The sequence below is a fragment of the Heterodontus francisci genome, chromosome 28 (genome assembly GCF_036365525.1).
Source record: "Heterodontus francisci isolate sHetFra1 chromosome 28, sHetFra1.hap1, whole genome shotgun sequence".
NCBI classification, from domain to species: Eukaryota; Metazoa; Chordata; class Chondrichthyes; order Heterodontiformes; family Heterodontidae; genus Heterodontus; species Heterodontus francisci.
The window spans coordinates 19,162,352-19,168,531 of NC_090398.1; positions in this window are offsets into that span (position 1 = coordinate 19,162,352).

Here is a 6,180-nt window from a genome sequence, read left to right on the forward strand (position 1 = left end):
GGCTGCCCCAAGCTTTAGTGCGTCCCTCAGCACGTAGTCCTGGACCTTGGAATGTGCCAGTCTGCAACATTCGGTGGTGGACAACTCTTTGCGCTGGAAGACCAGCAAGTTTCGGGCAGACCAAAGGGCGTCTTTCACCGAATTGATAGCCCTCCAGCAGCAGTTGATGTTTGTCTCGGTGTGCGTCCCTGGGAACAGCCCGTAGAGCACAGACTCCTGTGTTACAGAGCTGCTTGGGATGAACCTTGACAAAAACCACTGCATCTCTTTCCACACCTGCTTTGCAAAGGCACATTCCAGGAGGAGGTGGGCGACCGTCTCTTCCCCACCACAGCCAACGCGGGGGCACTGTGCGGAGGGGGCGAGACTTCAGGTGTGCATGAAGGATCTGACGGGGAGGGCCCTTCTCACCACCAGCCAAGCTACGTCTTGGTGCTTGTTTGAAAGTTCTGGTGATGAGGCATTCCGCCAAATGACTTTGACGGTCTGCTCGGGGAACGATCCGACAGGATCCACCATTTCCTTTTCCCGTAGGGCCTTGAGGACATTCCGTGCAGACCACTGCCTGATGGACCGGTGGTCAAAGGTGTTTTTCCGCAGAAACTGCTCCACGAAGGATAGGTGGTACGGCACGGTCCAACTGCATGGTGCGTTCCGCGGCAATGTGACCAGGCCCATCCTTCGCAACACCGGGGACAGATAGAACCTCAGCACGTAGTGACACTTGGAGTTTGCGTACTGGGGATCTACACATAGCTTGATGCAGCCGCACACGAAGGTGGTCATCAGGATGAGGGCCACGTTGGGTACATTTTTCCCGCCCATGTACAGAGATTTGAACATCGTGTCCCTCCGGACCCGGTCCATTTTAGATCCCCAGACGAAGCGGAAAATGGCTCGGGTGACTGCCACGGCGCAGGAGTGGGGTATGGGCCAGACCTGCGCCACGTAGAGCAACAACGTGAGCGGCTCGCACCTGATGACCAGGTTCTTACCCACAATGGAGAGAGATCGCTGCCCCCACATGCCCAACTTTTGTCGTACCTTGGCTACTCGCTCCTCCCATGTTTTGGTGCACGCCCCGGCACTTCCGAACCATATCCCCAGCACCTTCAGGTAATCTGACCTGACGGTGAAGGGGACAAAGGATCGGTCAGCTCAGTTCCCAAAGAACATGGCCTCGCTCTTGCCGTGGTTAACTTTGGCTCCCGAGGCCAGTTCGAACTGGTCGCAGATGCTCATCAGTCTGCGCACGGACAGCGGATCCGAGCAGAAGACGGCGACGTCATCCATGTACAGGGAGGTTTTCACCTGAGAGTCTCCACTGCCTGGGATTGTCACCCCTCTTATGCTCGCATCCTTCCTAATAGACTCAGCAAAGGGTTCAATACAGCAAGCAAAGAAGACCGGGGAGAGAGGGCAGCCCTGTCTGACTCCAGATTTGATCGGGAAACTTTCAGATTCCCACCCGTTGATTGAGACTGCGCTATTGATGTTTGTGTAGAGCAGTTGGATCCAATTGCAGATTCCCTCCCCAAACCCCATTTTGGAAAGCACGTCCATCATGTAGGTGTGCGATATCCTGTCAAAAGCCTTCTCCTGGTCCAGGCTGATGAGGCAGGTGTCCACCCTCCTGTCCCGTACGTAGGCGATCGTATCCCTGAGTAGCGCGAGACTATCAGAGATCTTCCTGCCGGGTACAGTACAGGTCTGATCGGGGTGAATCACCAACTCCAGAGCAGACTTGACTCGACTGGCTATGACTTTGGACAGAATCTTGTAATCAACATTAAGCAGTGAGATGGGCCGCCAATTTCTGATTTCTGCCCTCTCCCCCTTCTGCTTGTAAATGAGGGTGATGATGCCTTTTCTCATGGATTCTGACATGCTGCCGGCCAGGAGCATACTCTCGTATACTTCCAGCAGGTCTGGGCCGACCCAGTCCCACAGGGCCGAGTACAACTCGACCGGTAAGCCGTCGCTCCCGGGAGTTTTACTCGTCTCGAAAGACTCGACGGCCTTTGTCAGCTCGTCCAGAGTTAGCGGCTTGTCCAGTCTCCCCCTCGTGCTGTCATCTAAGACCTCTGTGATAGATGACAGGAAGGAGTGGGAGGCTCTGCTGTCTGTGGGCTTCGCGTCATACAGCCCAGCATAAAAGGATTTGCTGATCCTGAGTATGTCGGGCTGCGAAGACGTTACCGAGCCATCTTCTTCCTTCAGGCTGCTGATAACAGAGCTCTCTCTGTGTACCTTTTGGAAGAAGTAACGCGAGCACGTCTCATCCTGCTCGATGGAGCGGACTCTGGACCGGAAGATGATCTTGGAGGCCTCCTTGGCAAAGAGCGAGGCCTGCTGGCTCTTCACCTCTTGGAGGTCCTCCTTGACCTCGACCCCCATTGACTGCAACCGGAGTAGATTTTGCATAATTTTCTGGAGTCGGGACAGTTCCCTCTGTCTCTCTCTCGCCTTCTGAACACCTTTGTGGATGAAGAACCTCTTGATGTTCTCCTTAATCGCTTCCCACCAGTGAACTGGAGACTCAAAGAGGGGTTTCACGGTCCTCCAACCATTGTAATCCCTTTTGAGTTCCTCCAATGTTCTCTGGGGTCAGCAGTGTAGCATTGAGCTTCCCTGTCCCTCTGCCAACCCGCTGGTCGTCCTGTAAGTGACAGTCGGCCAGTAAGAGGCAGTGGTCGGAGAAGAACAGTTGCTTGACGTCGGTGGATCCGACCGTGACAGCACGGGACACAAACAGGAAGTCAATCCTGGAACGGGCAGACCCGTCCGATCTTGACCATGTGTATCTGCGCTGCGCTCCGTCTGCAGGTTTGCTGAAGACGTCGTGCAGTTTGGCATCTTTAACTGTTTCTATGAGGAATCTGGACGTAGCGTCCAGTTTGCTGTCGTCACTGCCGGATCGTCCAGCCGCATCGATGATGCAGTTGAAGTCACCGCCTAGGATGACCGGCCTGGACGTCGCCAGCAGCAGTGGGAGCTGCTGGAAGACGGTCAGCCGCTCGCTGCGTTGTACCGGGGCGTACACGTTGATCAACCGGAGCGGAGCGTTGTTGTACATCACGTCTGCTACGAGGAGGCGACCGTCCACCACCTCCTTAACTTCGGAGATGGTGAAGTTACCTCCCCGCAGCAGAATACCCAGGCCGGAGGAACGGCAGTCATTACCCCCCGACCAGATCGATGGCCCGTGGGACCACCATTGCGACCACTGCCTGTAGGTGCTGAGGTGTGGTATTCCACACTCCTGCAGAAACAGTAGGTCAGCTTTGACCGTGGCAAGGTAATCCAAGGTTGAAACACATCGCGTAGTCGATTTAATGCTACACACATTAATGGAAGCAATTCTTATACCCATTTTTTACTAAAAATTAGTTGTTGCTTCCCATACCATTTGTCCTCGCTAGTCCCAGTCCTTCCCCTTCGGGATGTTCCTGCATACCCATCGTATGCGCAAGCAGTTTCACGTTGGTTGGGCTCAGAAACCCCTCCTGATTTTTCATGCAGGGTTTGTGCCGCTCGGGTGACATCGGGGGGGTCTTGTAGGCAGAGAGCATTGGGTTGTCCTCAGCTGCTTCCATCTGTTCCTCCTCGAAAACATCACAGCTCCCGGTCTCCCGGAGCTCAGGTGCGCCAGACGTGTCTTTGCTCCCGGTGTCCCGGAGCTGAGATGCGTTGGCCACGTCGTTACGTGTGGGGAATTGGGGTTGGGGCACGCCGGGCCCATCACAGCTTCCAGTGCCCGGGGGCTGGGATGCTCTATCATCCATCTCGGAGTTCTGCCGCCTCTTTTGAAGGGGCTGTCGTTCCAGCATTTCCCCGTCCAGTGAAGAGGAGTTGTTGCAGTCTGATTCAGAAGAGAGCCTCCTCTTGCCACTGGTTTGGGTGGTGGCTTTGGGATGTTTTTTCTTTGTGGTTTTCCTCTGGACCACTTGCCACTGACCTGTTTGTCCATCTGCTGCCTCCTCCTCCATTGATTCTGTCTGTGGAGGAGGGGTTTCCGGGCGCTGGGTAGGTGCTGGGTCGTTGGTTTCAGCCGCCTCCCCTTCCTTCTCAGGTTGAAGTTCCTCACTGCGGAGAAGGTTGCTGGTCTCCTTTCGAACAGCGGACGCCTTCGTCGAACCTTCGCCCGGCCTTTCCTTGGACCTTGCCGCCTGAGCATAGCTGAGACAACGTTTGGGGCAGGTCTTGTAGAGATGGCCTGCCGCACCGCACAAGTTGCAACACTTAGTCTGCTTACAGTCCTTGGTCTGATGGCCTTCCTCCTTGCAGTTCTTGCAAACAACCGTGCTGCAGTTGGCTGCCATGTGACCAGATTTGCCACAGGTGCGGCAAACTCTGGGCTGCCCAGCGTAGACCAAGAAGCCTCGACTTCCCCCGATAGCGAAGCTGGAGGGAGGGTGGATGATGGCTCCACTGGGATCTACCTTCAAGGTCACCTTGACCTGCCGCTTGCTGGTCCAGATCCCAAAGGGGTCCTTGACATCAGTGCTGCTGCCGGCCACCTCGACGTACCTGGCTAGAAAGGTGAGTACATCCACCACCGGAACATGGGGGTTGTAGAGGTGAATCGTCACCACCCGGTCCCGTTGTGACGGAAGCGTGAAGAGCGGCTCCGCTGTGAGGATCGACAGTGGAGCCCGGTCCCCTTTCTCCTTGAACGCCTTCAGGAACTTGATGCATCCCGCCACGTTCCGGAACGTCACGTCGAAGTATCCACTGCTGGGGAAATCCTGCAGGCAGAAGACGTCCGTCGCTTGAAATCCGCAGCAATCGAAGAGAATTTTCTTGATGAAGAAGGTGCGATCGACCGGTGCATCTCCTTCCTTGTCCTTCACGACCACCCGAACGGTGTTGCGCACTCCCTGGCCCGAAGCTCGAAAATTGGTTATAGCCATTTTACTCAAAGCTTCCCCAGGATCAAAAGGCAATGATCATGGTCTCTTCTCAATCAAATAAGCACTGATAAGAACAGATACTACACTTGATCTTAGCCAAAAGGCACCAGCAGATGGAGGTACTGAGCCATTGCTGATCGGGAGATTCTGTGTTTCTGAGAGTTTGAAAGTTTGCTGTCAGTTCGAGGCATGTCTGTTTGTGTCAATCTGACACTTTATGCAACATTTAGATGCTTCATGAAAGAATGTAAATACGTCTTGTGTTAAATGGTAATTTTCCAACTGCATGAACGCTTGCAACGTTAACCTGGTTTCTGTTTGAAAAAAATATTTTGAGTAAGTGCTAATGCAGAAATAAAACAAGAACATCAAAACAAAAACACCAAACATTCATTGACAAATAAAAATTCTCTGAATAAGTTGCGTTGAATTCTTCATCACTAAAGTTCTACCATCTCTCACTTTCCTTTTTGTGCTGTCATCTTCTCCACTATTAGTGCAAGGAATTGAAGTATTGATGCAATTGTCTTTTGAAAATAGATATTAAATCTGCTTTCACCAACCTGTCAGACAGTGCATTCCAGACCAGAACAACTTGTGGTGGATTATTTCCCCTGATTATCTCCTCGCATCGCTCTCCCATTTTTATTCACCTTCATTCTGTGCTCTCTGGTTCCAGACCCCTCTCTGCTACTGGAAACAAACTGTCCTCATTTATCCAAACTGAGTGAAAGAATTTGAATGCTATTTGCTTCTCCAGGGCAGCTGCAGAACTAGTAGCTCCTGAATTTGGACAGTGATGAACAAGTGACAAAAATCCCTCAGAATCCCCCAGGGAAGCAGTGGATAGAAACAGTCAAGATGGAAAGTGAAACAAGTGACACTTTAATACAGCAGCAAAAACTCATTGCCAGATTCTCGAGGTAGTTATTGCTGAACGTTATGTAAACTGGAGGTGAAAAGTGAAAGACCTTTCATAAAATTTGTGCAAAATGGCTGTTTCTCAACTTTGTAAACCATTGTGATTTTACAGTGGTAAATGTTGAGAAAATTATTTTGAATGCTTACCGGCTAATGCATAAATGCAACAACATCAAGAAACGAATCGTTTACGGATGCAAGTGTAAATATGGGTCAGAATTGTTCTGTGAAATGTCATCAGTTGTAAAAGTTTTCTTGTCTGCATCATTTACCTGGCTGTAATTTCAGGGATAGTCACCCAGAGGAACTGAGAAACCTAAGAAAAATTGTCTGTTCTCAAACTGCA